Source organism: Lepidochelys kempii, chromosome 3 (genome assembly GCF_965140285.1).
Source record: "Lepidochelys kempii isolate rLepKem1 chromosome 3, rLepKem1.hap1, whole genome shotgun sequence".
NCBI classification, from domain to species: Eukaryota; Metazoa; Chordata; order Testudines; family Cheloniidae; genus Lepidochelys; species Lepidochelys kempii.
Window position 1 is genome coordinate 53,003,942 of NC_136382.1, and position 16,395 is coordinate 53,020,336.

The following is a 16,395-nucleotide window of genomic DNA, read 5'->3' on the forward strand; positions in this document are numbered from 1 at the left end:
GAATGAAAAGCAAACATTTCAAAATTCCCAAAATGGAAGGGAGTTCCAGCTCTGGAGCAGCCTGCTCAGTGGGTGTCCCTGGAGATGTGTTTTCTGAAAGCCCTGGGATCCCCAAATGTGAGGCAGTCTTGCATGTGGGATGCCAAAGAGGTGCATGGTTGAGCTGGTAAGAAATCAAGCAGGTTTTGAAAACTGCACAACATGCAATTTTCTCTTGGAACATCATCAAACGTGAACCAGTTCTGTGAAATGTTTCTAGTTCAACGAATCATCAAATTCCAACTGAAAACTGTTTCAACCGGATTTTTTTTTGGCCAGCCTGCCAACACAACCAAGCTCATCCAAAAGACAACAAACAAACAAACAAAACCCCACTAAACCAACTTTGACATGCCCTATTTTTTGTAAAACTATGCTGACTGGCATTATTAAATTGCCATCCTTTAATTCTTTACTGATTGCATCCCACATCAATAAGCAGAGCCTTAGCCTACATGGCAGCCATCAGAACTGAGGTAGCCAGGAGGGGAAAGTCATTTACTCCTGGTGTAGACATGTAGCAAGTCCTGGAGAAGCATGGAGGAAATTGTGAGTTTCTTGGAGAGCCACAATTCCTTTCCTCATCTCCTCCTCAGGCAGTAGAGATAAGTACTGCCCTTTACTTAATGTAATAGAGCAGTGTAAGTAAACAAATATAATCTTCAGAGAGATTTATTTTGAGATACATATAATTTCTTTCAACTATATACTGTAGATTGCATGTGTCACAAGGCCTCCATGCTTTTAAAATATATGTAAATGAGCACACATCAAAATTATCTCTTACTATTATGAATATATTTTATAATATATTGTGTGTGGGTTACCCAATGAATAGATACCATCTGGAGAAGAAAGTGAAGCAAGGTTGAGAAAATCCCTAAACAAAAGATTGTTGGACAGCATTCATAAATGACTATGGATAACACAAAGAGAAAGCAACCCTGAAAGCTGGTATGTACAGCTGCTTACTTTTGATATAAAGATGCCACACCAGAGACTGATATTCAAAGGAAAGGACTAGGATTTTTAATCCTCAGTTGTGTGTGTTCATGTACCAATGTTTCAGCACAATGTTTCAGCACACTTAACAGAAATGCCAGTAATTTGTGCCAAATTCTTTAATCCTCTTCTTCACACTTCCCTCACTTTGTCTTACCAGCATTATCTGTCAATCCCCAAGGCATGTCATATTGTTTTCCAGGCATGAACTTCGTCATTTCTGTCAAGCATTAAAGTTTAAACAAAGAATTTCAACCTTTTGTTTTTCCAGCTCATTTAGTTGTATCTGTTTTGAAAGTTTCATTATTTTCTCTTTCCATATACCCTGTGTTGTTATATTGGTCCTGAAAGCATATTTTCTAGGACTGTCATATAAAAACATGTATCTTTGGGCACATGTTTGCTTACATATGTTTTAAAAGGAAAGCTTTCTTTTTCTTTTTTTCTTGTCTCTTGATATTTGCTTAGTATTCACTTTGATGTCTGCACTTCTACCATGAATAGTATTCACTTTGATGAATTAAGCTACTTCTATATTCTAATCCTTATATTGTAATTTATTTTATTGCCAGATGTAAACGGACACGGGAAATAAACAGTTGAAAGGAGAGAAAAGCTGTGTTCCTGCCTTCCTTCTGTATGTAGATAAATTGATCAGTAGACAAAAAACAAACAAACAAAAACCTTTAAAATCATTGAGCACTTTTTCTTCCTCTGTTTACTATAGCGGGAACAAGACTGGACCCCATATTTCTGTTTTGTTAATCTGTTATCATGATTAAGACAGATTCTCATTATAGGGAATGGAGATTTAGATATGTGATTCCCACTCACCTATTCTGTGCTTTGGGGCCATTTTAAATAGTGTGTACTCAATGAAGTTTTTTTTAAAAGCTAAGAGTGACTTAGCTTGGCTGCTGTGTTTTTTCAAGTATGTGATTCATGTGAGAGAGGTGTGAACCCTTCAGAGCCCCTACCATTATGTTAATTGTATTAACTCACAGATTTTTTTACTACTGATGTTTAATAACATTTTAACCATAGTGTTGGCAGAGACTATCATGTTTTAAAATGTGTTGGCTGGTTATGGTTAAGCTTAGCTAACATATTTTTAAACATGACTTATCCATGTGTTCATTAAGCACTAAGGCCAAGATCCTCAAAGGTATTATCCTCCTAACTTCCACTCAAATCAATGGAAGTTAGGACCTTAAATATCTGAGGATTTGGGCATCAGTATTGTTCAACATCATGTTTGTTAAAACACTCCAACACAGTGGGGCCCAACCTTATTACGCAGAAGGGCCCATAAACCTAAGCACAACCTTGTGTGGGCCAAACAGATTTTCCACCTCAGGACTGACAGCCCAAGCCCCATCGCAGGCCTCATGAAAAGCTTTGGTGGGTCATGCACAGCCCATGGGTGGTAGGTTGGGCACCCTGGCACTAAAGCAATTTTTTAACCTGGCACAATTTCCTAGCGGACACATGGCTCATGTCTTCGCAGGGACTTGGAATGGCTCCAGGATGTGCAAGCAGAGGGATTTTTTGAAGGATGGTTAGTGGGGAAAAAGGGTAGGTCTGAAACAGTTGAGATGGGGTTGGAAATGGGAGAGGAGACGAGTATTACTTGGAGTTTTAAAAATTTGCTTCCATCACCACGAACATGTGTACAAGGTGCCCAAGAAGAGACGGCCCATGCCTGCTGACTGCAGGGGGTTTGGTGCCACTACAACTGTTTTTGGTAGACTATCATAGGGCTACATCCCCTGAAGGTGATGTTGGGGAGAGGGGCATTACCACATTCCCTCCCCTGTTCCTCATATACACCTCTATAACTTACATCACTTGCCCAATTTGAAAAAAAAATATATGGTTACTCTAATCTGCTCCAAATGAGGTTTCTCAGGTCCTATGGTAAAGTGTAATGAAAAAGTGCCTTAAAGCCACCTTTCTCTCCCCTCTCCTGAGCTATGCCTAACACAAGCTTGGTAAAATTGAAAATCTCATCAGTATCAAGGCACACAGAATTGTTGCTTTAATCTAAGTTATGTACAATGTCTTCACACTACAGTTTAAGTATTACACCACAACATTTATAATGAATGCTAATAATAAAAAAGTTGTTCAACTAAGTGATTATTTCTAATTAAATGTGACTGTTATCTGTGTGGCTTTGCAACACTAGATCACAAATATCTATATATATTTTTTACAATAAAAATAATGTCCAGTCCACTTACTTGATACAGCCCAAAACATAATTCCAGTAGAAAAGTGGTAAAAGAAAATCCATATTATTAAAGTTACTCCTTCTTCAATTATTTATTTAAATAAATAACAAACACATAAATATGTGTTTCTCCTCTCTCTAGAATAATAAATGCTTTTCAAGTTCTGGTTGGCTGAAGTTTTTATATTTTGAAGTACTGAATTAGTTTACCATATATTAAATTACTTACACTGAATCCTCCAATTATATTGAGACACAATCCTTCATTCAGACAGTTGATGCTCAGCAGCCTGCAGTAGTCAATTGCTTCCTCACAGTTCTTTCCAGTGAATCCTGGCAAGCAGCTGCAAATACACCAGTGTATTTTAGAAGACTCAGATTTTCAAGTTAATTGCATTTAATTAGGTTCCAAAACTCGATTAAATATGTTCTTCCAGTAACTAAGCAGACCTTATCCGTTATTTAAAAAACAATATATAAAACATGTTTCCAAGCAACTAACAATCAGTTGTTTGATTCTGGATATTTTCACTTCTGCACAGAATAAAAAAAAAACATTCATTAAAAGAAAAGCTTTTTTTTATATCAGAGCTTAATATATTCTGGGTACTTAAATATAAAATAAACCTTGAGCTAAGCTGATATTTAACAGTAAACTATATATACAAATTTGGAAAGCTTTTAGAATGGATGAGTCTATTACTGAATAGTGGGGAAAATGATGAAAAATGAGATTTAGAACAGGGAACACAGTCATTACACACTGATGATTAGCAAACAATAGTCAATAATGAGAAATCTGAGTTTGAAGAAAATGTGGGGAGCCTCTGCAGAGGATAAAGCATGACTGCTGTTGTATTTGTTTAATTCTAATGGTACATTTTCTTTTAAAAAGGAAACTAGCATTCTGCTCTGTGTCCGTTTGTCAGCTCAATGTTCTGCCAATGAAGGAATGGTTAGCTCTGTCATGGCATAGGAAGCTCTGTGAAGTTCTTCTGGCTCACCGTCAGTGCTTGTCACTAGTAAGGTAAAGTTCTTTTCTTATCTTTTCTTTTCTGCCAGTTTTTTTTTAAAGCCCTTTCATATTGAAAAAGAATGGGAGTTAAATTCATATTAAGTTAGCATTGTTCAAGAGAGACAGCCAAATATTGCAGAACCAGTAAATATTTAAGAATTGCGAATCTGGCTCAAATGATCAGTGTACAATATATAAAAGCCAGGTTATCAAAACGTTCTTAAGTGGTGAAAGGGATATTCTTCCTTTGATGTATATGTAATTCCTGTCAAATCCACTCCTGCAAGCATTTATACACATGCTTAGCAGCAGCTCCTGGTGACAAAGTATGGCAGGGGTGGGAGGGAATATATGTGGGCAATGACAGAGTGGTTGAAATGAAGAATGCTCCTGCAATTCTGAGCTGCAAAGCAATCCATAGGAAGAAGTTAGGAAACTGCTCTGAGTTATACTGGGGGCTACTTTGCTCCCTTGTATAGCCCAGAATCTGGAAACAGTAAATATGCCATAGAGCCATCTTTGTCACCACTTCTCCTTGGCTGTGCCTCCTGACAGGTGGAGGACACAATCAAGCTCCTCCTAGTTCTCAAACTTAAAAAAAAAAAAGTGCCAGGCCTTACTTAGTAATACATTCTGTTTCTTTTAACTTATAGAATGTAACAGAGAAATATATCCTTTCTATAGAATTCTAAAACCAGCCTAGAGAATTTAATAGGAACACTCTGCTATACTGATTTCTATAAGCTGGTTTAAAAAATTCTGAAAGGCAGTTAATCTTTCTCTATTAAACTCAGTAGGATTTTCACATAAAAGAGCAGCCTGCCCAAATAAAGTCCTGTCCAAAACCTCCCCCTCACCTCAGAAAAATCTGACAATAATAAAACAAAAACATCACTATCAAAACAAACAGACCCTCCATATTACACATTACAGTATTTCAAACATCAAGATCTGGAACTCTGGCAAAGAAGTCTGTCCTTACCAGATTTCCCGTCTAATGTTTGTGTCTACAAAGAGGTTTGTAAAATGGTTGGTGCATTCACTCCATTTGTTCAATAACATACTACATAGTTACTACTTACATTCCCTTCTAACTACAAGGAAAAAAGTAAATATCACTCTGTGGTAACTATCCAAGGCTGAAGTCTAAATAACAACCAGTGAACTCTTTTCCCTTCCTTTTAATTTGTCAGCACTGAAAGGTATTCCATTTAAGGTTGAAGCAGATTGTCATGTGTACCTTTATCAGCAATTATTTTTTTGTAACAGATTTATTTTCAAAGAACAGTCCTATTATAGAACTTATTTTATTGATTTGCTTCCAATTATGATCCTAGATCAGGTGAGAGTTGCACAGCTTCCCTTGGTCAATTTAATTGGCCTAGAAGCTGCACAGCATCATTAGGTCAATATAATTGGCCTAGTTATTTTACAAAACGGCCATAGGTTAACTAATTAGACCTATTTTTAAAGCTGCCTTTTGCAATTTCTCTTTTTGCCCAATTTACCTAGTGATGCAGGCTTTCAAACAGGCAAGCCAATAAGAGACAAAGGAAGTGTAAATAAACAGACAGGAAGAAAATTGGCCATAAAGTTGGAAAGATAGCAGTAATGAAACAAATATTCTCAAAACACTCTTTTCTATATTTATGACTTTTTATTATCCTGGATAACATGGATAATAGAAGCAGATACAAAGTAAACAATCACAATCTATTGTGATGGATACCCTTGTTCACTGACTATTTGAATTCACTTTAAATTTTGACATTTAAGAAAGAATACTACTATTAGATTCTTAGTGTAAAGTTCTATGTGATATAAAGACTGAAAGGATGGAATTAGGATACAAGGTAGTCATATATCATAGCTGAAGTGAAGAAAATTAAATTGAGCCTGTTTGGTTATATGTTTAGAATAGAAAACAGCTGTTTTCCAAGAGAAGAAGGGGTAAGTTGATAGAAGCTGAGAGTGTGATGGATAAAGGCAGAAAACAACTTGAGTGTGAGTAGAGCTAAATGAAGCACTGACAGCAAAAACCAGAAAACTGAAACAAAAGGGTCAAGTCTGCTATTAATTGTAATAGTGTATTTGTGTAAGACAAGTGGGTATCACATGTATTTTACTTGTTACACAAAGTAATAGTGTAATAGGTAGTAACAATATATTGAATGGTTTCAGAGTAACAGCCGTGTTACTCTGTATTCGCAAAAAGAAAAGGAGTACTTGTGGCACCTTAGAGACTAACCAATTTATTTGAGCATAAGCTTTCGTGAGCTACAGCTCACTTCATATATCCGATGAAGTGAGCTGTAGCTCACGAAAGCTTATGCTCAAATAAATTGGTTAGTCTCTAAGGTGCCACAAGTACTCCTTTTCTTTTTGCAAATATATTGAATGAGAACACCTAGGATTCTGTAGTGTGACTAAACACAACCATAATCTAGAGTGTCTGACATTCATTACTAAGGATAGATGGAGTACTTCAGACAAAATGTAAACAAGCCCAAACCTTCACCCCAAACTTGAAGTGAACTGAATCCATATCTTCTTGCTTGAAATATGATTACTTTTCCTGTTTTAATATATTTCTTTTGCTGTGACTACACAGCACTGTACCATAGAGAACTGTACCAAGCCAGTCTTGAAGAAATGACAGTCTAAAAGCATACAGCATAGACCAAATAGAGACACACAGTAATCATAGCTAGAATCCTTCATAGAACGGATGGAGAGACAGAAGCTTTACTTGTTCCAAGAGTGGAGGGCACCATGAAAGAGGACATGAAACTGAGAGCAGGAACAAGATACAAAACATTAAGCAAAGGAAGACTTAGTGAGAGAAAGTTATTTGTCCCCCTTTGTTCTCAATCCACAAAGAATGTGAGGCTGTTATGGACTCCAGCTGCAGCTCTTTATCTCAGTCTGTGGAGATTCATGCTTCTAGATCTGGAGGTACCAGATGTAAGCTCGACTGTAATGGCCAAGATGGTGACTGTTATACCCATATAAGTGTACAAGTTCACTTGAGGGAGATTGTTTCAGCTGTTGGGCCTCTCTCATTGTTATTTTTCTTTGTCTATGTTACGCAGAATTGCTTTTTCATGTCACATGTTTTAATCTGATCATAACACACATAAGAAACCACAGAGACAATTATTTTAAACAGGCAACCTAAATTTTGGTAATAATTCAGTTTTATAGTCATTTTTTTTTAAATGTAAGCTTCCAGCATCCATTCACACAGATTTAGAAACATGGGCATACTGTGTAAGGGATTGTATATGAAATAGTGATTTCTAAACAGCATCTTGATGCTAGCTGTTGGTGAACAAATGTGCACAGTGTGTGTCCCATTCATCACAACTTGCTAGCTCTTCCAAGAACTATGTATCAATTATGTGCTCTTTTCCTCTTTTGGAAAGTTATATTCAAGCTCCACAAATATATTTTAAACTTTTCAGCTGTGAATCTTTTCTGATGGACTAAAGCATTGTGTACTATACATCTTTTATGTGCATGCCCATTCTAAGTTAATTCATAGTATATTTTCAGGCTTTTATGTACCACAGCTTTTAATTCTCAGCTTTCATGAATACCCAAAATTTGTGAGGTTGTTTACTGCACTTGAATAATGCTCAGCAGAACCTACTTTAAGGCAGCCAGATAAAAGTCAAGCAAGTGTGAAGAGTACAAATTGTAATTCTTAATGGTGTGAGAAAATAGCCATAAAGCTATTTAAAATGGCTGGAATTATAGGTCCATATATTTGGGTCACATCTGTCATTTGCAAATGGATGCTTTTTTATCATAGCCCTATTTAAATAAAGCACTATTTTTAATATGCTGCTTAAAGGATCCATTTGAGAACTACTAACGTAGATCTATGAATTAGGAATGAACATGCTCATCTTATCCTTTTGAAAGATAATATTATCATCATACACATTGAACACGAGTGGTATCTCTGAAATTGAATTGTCTCACTAGTCTCCAGTGTGTCAAGATTTATTTATTTTATCTTACTGAATTCATGATGAAACAATTTATAACTTCTTCCATGGCTTTAGATCTCTTTTAGGATTTTTTTTCAGGCATTTCATTTTTAAATTGCTAAACCTCATATCATACAGCACCAAAAAATGAGGGGAAAGTTATAAATATGAAAATTTATAGTTTTCTTTGCCCTCTGTGACTCAGGATTTATTTCTGCAATCAGCTGCATATCATGAAGTGATCCAATGAAGTACTGTAATAAATTAATTTCTTATCTTACCGGCAATAATAGCTCTGCTGCTGATCTACACAAGTAGCGTTATTTAAGCAAGGTGATAACTCACATGGTCCCAACACACTATCGCAGAACTTGCCAGTGAACATTGGCAAACAGATACATGCCACATCCTATGGAAGTGAGAGAAATTAGAAAAAAATATTTGTCACATTCAAGGCAATTCAGAAATTCTTTCCTTCTATTGCAGTTGAAGTCCCGACTAGATCTGAGCCCCACTATACAAAGGCAGCATAAAAGTCAGTCCCAGCCTCAAGTAGTTTACAGTCATAATTTAAGAAAGGGGAAGCAGGCCCGAATGCCTCCAAATACAGATTACACCAGGAATGAGTTTCCTAACTGGAATTGTACCAGCTCTGAATTTGCCTGGCATTATGATTTCACTATTGGCTCCAGCAGAAGGAGAATTTTAGTTTGTACGTTTTTTCTTCTTCTAAATTTGCTCATGTGTGAAAGTTTCTGTCTACCGGTATAAGCTATACAAACAGTTATGGTGAACAACTCCAAAAAGAGCAGTAGATATTGTGACAGGGTCAGGCTGGATGGCTACAGGAGAGATATATTAGCCCCAGGTTAAGTAGGTCCCTTTTCCCTGGGTAAGGTAACAGGGAAGGTTCCAGAACAATCAGGAACCTTCTGGAGACAATTAAGACAGACAGGCTGATTAGAACACCTGCAGCTAATCAAGAAGCTGCTAGAATCAATTAAGGTAGGCTAATCAGGGCACCTGGGTTTAAAAAGGAGCTCAGTTCAGTTCGTGGTGTGCATGTAAGGAACTGGGAGCAAGAGGCGCTAGGAGCTGAGAGTGAGAACGCATACTGTTAGAGGACTGAGGAGTACAAGCATTATCAGAAACCAGGAGGAAGGACCTATGGTGAGGATAAAGAAGATGCTGGGAGGAGGCCATGGGGAAGTAGCCCAGGGAGTTGTAGCTGTTGCACAGCTGTTCCAGGAGGCACTCTAGACAGCTGCATTCCACACGGCCCTGGGCTGGAACCCGGAGTAGAGGGCGGGCCCGGGTTCCCCCCAGATCCTCCCAACTCCTGGTCAGACACAGGAGGAGTTGACCTGGACTGTGGGTTCATGATAACGGCCAAACTGAGGGCTGCCGTGAAACTCCAAGGCGAGCATATCCGCCAATAAGCGCGAGACCCACCAAGGTAGAGGAGGAACTATGTCACAATATCTAATTCATGAAAGGAAATAGCTTATACCTTTTTTTTCTTAAAGACTAACGGATTTATTTGGGCATAAGCTTTCGTGGGTAAAAACCCCACTTTATTTTACCCACGAAAGCTTATGCCCAAATAAATCTGTTAGTCTTTAAGGTGCCACTGGACTCCTCGTTGTTTTTGTGGATACAGACTAACATGGCTGCCCCTCTGATACTTGACATTTTTTCTTTCTCTCATCATGAACCAAGTACAGTGGGTTTGAAAGACAGCTGTCAATTAATGTAATCTACTATTTACCCAGTAGGGAGAAAAAGACATTTTATAGTAAACAATGTATTGATATTGACATTCTGACCTTTATATTTCTAATAGGGTATTATTTACATTTGTTTTGATTTTGGTTTCTTCTAGGGGAGTAGGCAGTGTTTGCAAAATTGTTTCTTCACAGTCAGTTATAGGAGCATCAGCACAGAGCTTTATTCTGATCTTAATCTTTTGCGGATGATACCAAGCTGGGACGGATACTTGCAAGTGCTTTGGAGGATAGGATTAAAATTCAAAATGATCTGGACAAACTGGAGAAATGGTCTGAAGTAAATGGGATTAAATTCAAGAAGGACAAATGCAATGTACTCCATTTAGGAAGGAACAATCAGTTGCACGCATACAACATGGGAAATGACTGCCTAGGAAAGAGTATTGTGGTAAGGGATCAGATTAGGCCTCAACTGGAGTATTATGTCCAGTTCTGGGAACCACATTTCAGAAAGGATGTGGACAAAATGGAGCGAGTTCACAGAAGAGTAACAAAAAATGGTTAAAGGTCTAGAAAACATGACCTATGAGGGAAGATTGAAAAAAAAAAAGGTTTTGTTTAGTCTGGAAAAGAGAAGACTGGGGCGGAGTGGGGAGGATGATAACAGTTTTTAAGTACATAAAAGGTTGTTACAAGGAGGTTGGGAAACAAATATTATTCTTAACCTCTGAGGATAGGACAATACACAATGGCCTTAAATTTCAGCAAGGGAGGTTTAGGTTTGACATTAGGAAAATATTCCTGTCAGGTTGATTAAGTACTGGAATAAATTGCCTAGGGAGATTGTGGAATCTCCATCATTGGAGATTTTTAAAAGCAGGTTAGACAAACATCTGCCAGAAGTGTCTAGATAATACTTAGTCCTGCCATGAGTGCAGGGGACTGGACTAGATGATCTCTCGAGGTCCCTTCCAGTCCTATGATTCTATGATTCTGTGCATATGAACATATAATTGTATACACATATAAAATAAACTACTGCATTGCACCTCATAAATAATTGATTGTACAGAATGCACGAGTATGTGCTTATACATTTCATATAAGACTCAAACCCTAAAAGTACAGGATATTTAGACAAATAGGTATGAGATATTTATTCAGCTACATATGTATATGTGTGTGTGTGTGTACCACAGACATTCAATATACAATTACAATGATTAACAAGCTCTAACACTTTTCTTTGCATATCTTGACTCCTAAATTATTGTTAATCTTCACATGAGTACACTAATGAGAGAACAAGAACATAGAGATTTGAGATAATGCCAATCAAGATATGCTCCTATATCAAATATTTTCCTGCTCTTCCTAAATTTATACTACAGTTTGAAAGACAGCTTTTAAAAAAGAATTACAAACAAAACCAAAAATCAACAACACCACACTCACAAAGAAAACAATATGAAATGTAGTATGTTTTATATAGACATTTTTTGTTTTGCAGGGATTAAAATGAAATTAAACTATTTTGTTTATTCCTTAACTAAACTCTAAACAAGTGATAGGAAACATAGGAAAAGTACAAGTGATGGCGTTCTTTTTTAACTAGGAATGTTTCTGTTTTATAAGCACCATATACATAGAAAATATTTTATGAATTATTCTTATACAGTATGAAAAATGTATTTAAACAGTCATATTATTAGAGTTTAAATGTTTTGACTTTATGGACTAGTGTATTTGTATGACATTTAGACTTACATTTGGCATATCAATGCATGTAGCTCCATTCTGACATGGCCTTGAAGAACATTCATTGACATCTTTTTCACAGTCATGGCCAAGAAATCCAGCCAGACATTCACAAACATATTCATGCTCATTATTCTGGCATATCCCCCCATTCAGGCATGGTTGAGAAGTACAAGGCTCAAGGGGCTCCTCACAAAATGCACCTAAATGAAACAAAAAAGTTAGTCAGTGGGTGTACTGAGATCATTGCCCATCCAAGATTCCAAGGCCAGATCCTTGGACCATTGTAATAATCTAATCTGACTTACTCTGCAATACAGGCCATAAAACTTCCCAAAAATAATTATCAGAGCATATCTTTTGGAAAAAACAATTGTCAGTGATGGATAAATTGTTCCAATGTTTAATTACTCTCACCGTTCAAAATATACTTCTTATTTCCAGTCTGAATTTGTCTAGCTTCAACTCCCAGCTACTGGATCGTATTATATCTTTCTCTGCTAGATTTAAAACCCCCTTATTAAGTATTTGTTCCCCAAGTAGATACTTACAGATTGTAATGAAGTCACCCTTGCCCTTTTCTTTGTTAAATTAAACACATTGAGCTCCCTCAGTCTATTACTATGAGCCATGCATTCTAAAAGTAATCATTCTTCATGGTGGTTCTCTTAACCTACTCCAATTTATCAACATTCTTCTTGAATTATGGACACTGGAACTGGACAGAGTATTCAAGAAGTAGTTATACCAGTGCCAAATACATGTTAAAATAACCACTTGAACCTTACTCGAGAGTCCCCTGTTTATGCATTTCTCATCGCCTTAGCTCTTTGGGACACAGTTTCACACTGGGAGCTCCCGGTCAGCTGACTCTCCACCATGACTCCCACGTCTTCTACAGAGTCATTCCCTCCCAGGATAGAGTCTCCCATCCCATAAGTATGGCCTACATTTTTTTGTTCCTAGATGTACGCCTACTGTTTGTGCCCAGTCCACCAAGTGATCGAAATTGCTCTGAATCAGCGACCTGACCTCTTCATTATTTATCATTCCCCTGATTTTTCTGTCATCTGCAAACTTTATCAGTGATGATTTTATGTTTTCTTCCAGGTCACTGATAAAATGATAAATAGTGTAGGGCCAAGAACAAATTGCTGATGGACCTCATTGGCCTCACCTGTTCCATGATGAACCCCCATCATGTGATTCACAACCATCTGCTTGTTATCTTGTGCTCCCACTGTCTGTAGCATTCACTGAAACACTTACTAACATACACATAATAGTCATCAAATGTGTGTATGTGATGCAACGAAACCTACAAGGAGCAACCTAATATCCCAATGAGTCGAAAGAATAGTAAATATGGCAGGCGACCAGCTTGGCTTAATGGTGAAATCCTAGCGGATCTTAAACATAAAAAAGAAGCTTACAAGAAGTGGAAGGTTGGACATATGACCAGGGAAGAGTATAAAAATATTGCTCGGGCATGTAGGAATGATATCAGGAGGGCCAAATCGCACCTGGAGCTCCAGCTAGCCAGAGATGTTAAGAGTAACAAGAAGGGTTTCTTCAGGTATGTTGGCAACAAGAAGAAAGCCAAGGGAAGTGTGGGCCCCTTACTGAATGAGGGAGGCAACCTAGTGACAGAGGATGTGGAAAAAGCTAATGTACTCAATGCTTTTTTTGCCTCTGTCTTCACTAACAAGGTCAGCTCCCAGACTGCTGCGCTGGGCATCACAAAATGGGGAAGAGATGGCCAGCCCTCTGTGGAGATAGAGGTGGTTAGGGACTATTTAGAAAAGCTGGACGTGCACAAGTCCATGGGGCCGGACGAGTTGCATCCGAGAGTGCTGAAGGAATTGGCGGCTGTGATTGCAGAGCCATTGGCCATTATCTTTGAAAACTCGTGGCGAACGGGGGAAGTCTCGGATGACTGGAAAAAGGCTAATGTAGTGCCAATCTTTAAAAAAGGGAAGAAGGAGGATCCTGGGAACTACAGGCCAGTCAGCCTCACCTCAGTCCCTGGAAAAATCATGGAGCAGGTCCTCAAAGAATCAATCCTGAAGCACTTGCATGAGAGGAAAGTGATCAGGAACAGCCAGCATGGATTCACCAAGGGAAGGTCATGCCTGACTAATCTAATCACCTTCTATGATGAGATTACTGGTTCTGTGGATGAAGGGAAAGCAGTGGATGTATTGTTTCTTGACTTTAGCAAAGCTTTTGACACGGTCTCCCACAGTATTCTTGTCAGCAAGTTAAGGAAGTATGGGCTGGATGAATGCACTATAAGGTGGGTAGAAAGTTGGCTAGATTGTCGGGCTCAACGGGTAGTGATCAATGGCTCCATGTCTAGTTGGCAGCCGGTATCAAGTGGAGTGCCCCAAGGGTCGGTCCTGGGGCCAGTTTTGTTCAATATCTTCATAAATGATCTGGAGGATGGTGTGGATTGCACTCTCAGCAAATTTGCGGATGATACTAAACTGGGAGGAGTGGTAGATATGCTGGAGGGTAGGGATAGGATACAGAAGGACCTAGACAAATTGGAGGATTGGGCCAAAAGAAATCTGATGAGGTTCAATAAGGATAAGTTTAGGGTCCTGCACTTAGGACGGAAGAACCCAATGCACAGCTACAGACTAGGGACCGAATGGCTAGGCAGCAGTTCTGCGGAAAAGGACCTAGGGGTGACAGTGGACGAGAAGCTGGATATGAGTCAGCAGTGTGCCCTTGTTGCCAAGAAGGCCAATGGCATTTTGGGATGTATAAGTAGGGGTATAGCGAGCAGATCGAGGGACGTGATCGTTCCCCTCTATTCGACATTGGTGAGGCCTCATCTGGAGTACTGTGTCCAGTTTTGGGCCCCACACTACAAGAAGGATGTGGATAAATTGGAGAGAGTCCAGCGAAGGGCAACAAAAATGATTAGGGGTCTGGAACACATGACTTATGAGGAGAGGCTGAGGGAGCTGGGATTGTTTAGCCTGCAGAAGAGTAGAATGAGGGGGGATTTGATAGCTGCTTCCAACTACCTGAAAGGGGGTTCCAAAGAGGATGGCTCTAGACTGTTCTCAATGGTAGCAGATGACAGAACGAGGAGTAATGGTCTCAAGTTGCAGTGGGGGAGGTTTAGATTGGATATTAGGAAAAACTTTTTCACTAAGAGGGTGGTGAAACACTGGAATGCGTTACCTAGGGAGGTGGTGGAATCTCCTTCCTTAGAGGTTTTTAAGGTCAGGCTTGACAAAGCCCTGGCTGGGATGATTTAACTGGAAATTGGTCCTGCTTCGAGCAGGGGGTTGGACTAGATGACCTTCTGAGGTCCCTTCCAACCCTGATATTCTATGATTCTATGATCCCACTTGATTTATATTACATAGAAAACAGCTGCCAGAACAAATATTTTGCAGTAAAATGGAGGTTGCAGATATAGGGCTAAACTCTCACCTACGCTCTTTGGCTTCACTGGAACTATTTGTTTCAGTAAGGTGAAAACATTGGGCCATTTGCTTTAGGAAATACTATTTTTTCCCTCTAGCATAAGAGAATGCCCAGTGAAACCCTGGCTGAAAATGTTCTATTCCTCATCACCATAGTAACTGAGCATGTTATACTTTATTATACTGTACCCTAGAAGCACTCAAAGATGACTTACTTTTGGAAACAGATAGAGGCTACATCTCAATGCTTATCATAATGAATTTCCCTTCAGCTTTAGACAGAGCTGACAGCAGGTGCTTTTGATCAACATACATGCCATAACTGAAGTAGACAGCACAGCACTACCATGTCTTCAATCATTCCTCCCAAAGGGAACCCAAAGAGTAGAGCTCCACTACCCAGAATAACTGAACTCTTGAGCTGCTCCCACTCCTGTCCCAAACCATGCTCCCTCTCTCAGGGGCTGCGTGTGGGCCAGTGCATGTTTTTATATGCCGACCCTACTCAGCCACTGTCCCAAGAAAATTCTCCCCTTGGTCATTGCATCCCCTTAACAGATACTATGGCCAATCTCCTCAAATGTATTTAGGCTTGTAACTTCCATTGATATCAGTGATTGTTAAGAGCCCAAATACCTTTGAGCATTTGGGCCTGTATTCCTCTAGAGAGGGGAAGATTGTTTGGTCAATATTTTTTTTTTCTTGTCAACCAATTTTTTGTCACAGTGTGAGCTGGACCTGTAAGAAGGGTTGAGGTTCTAGCTCTCAACTGTAACTGGTTTCATCCCAGATCACACAAGGACTGTAGGCTGAGAGAAAAACCTGCTGAGAAAGGGTATGTAGTATGTGGAAGACAGATACTGTTCTCCAGATTAAGGAGGCACTGGGGGAGAGAAGTTGCTTATTGGGGAGACTCTCTTCTGACAAAGGTCTGTGTAAGGTGGTGCCCTGTTGAAAAGGATCCAGAGAAGTGGCTGAGCTGCAGATTCCTGGGAAAGGACCAAGAAGAAGGTCTAGGAAGAGACAGGTAAATATAGGAAGTTCCCCAGGGAGAAGTAGCATAGGGCAGTTTCCGGTAAACTGGTGCTTCAAGTTTTAGGGTCCCAGGGCTGGTAGAAGAATACAGACACCCCTAGCGCATCACCAGTGGTGGCGTGGAAATTCCTGCTACCAGGGGGGATGA

General features: G+C 39.0%; 2 long non-coding RNA genes across 2 annotated transcripts in view; both read right to left on the reverse strand.

Annotated features, from left to right (window-relative positions):
• Window positions 1-3,509: 3,509 nt before the first annotated feature.
• Window positions 3,510-11,851, reverse strand: LOC144930409 (uncharacterized). The gene is made up of 3 exons (XR_013635545.1): window positions 11,779-11,851; window positions 8,566-8,693; window positions 3,510-3,618 (listed from the first exon to the last, which is right to left on the reverse strand). It is a non-coding gene; the product is annotated as an uncharacterized LOC144930409 (long non-coding RNA).
• Window positions 11,852-11,891: 40 nt separating this feature from the next.
• LOC140908686 (uncharacterized) overlaps window positions 11,892-16,395 on the reverse strand; it is a 107,432-nt gene continuing 102,928 nt past the window's right edge. The window contains exon 3 of the long non-coding RNA XR_012157955.1: window positions 11,892-11,972. This is a non-coding gene — a long non-coding RNA (uncharacterized LOC140908686). The remainder of the gene's footprint in view (window positions 11,973-16,395) is intronic.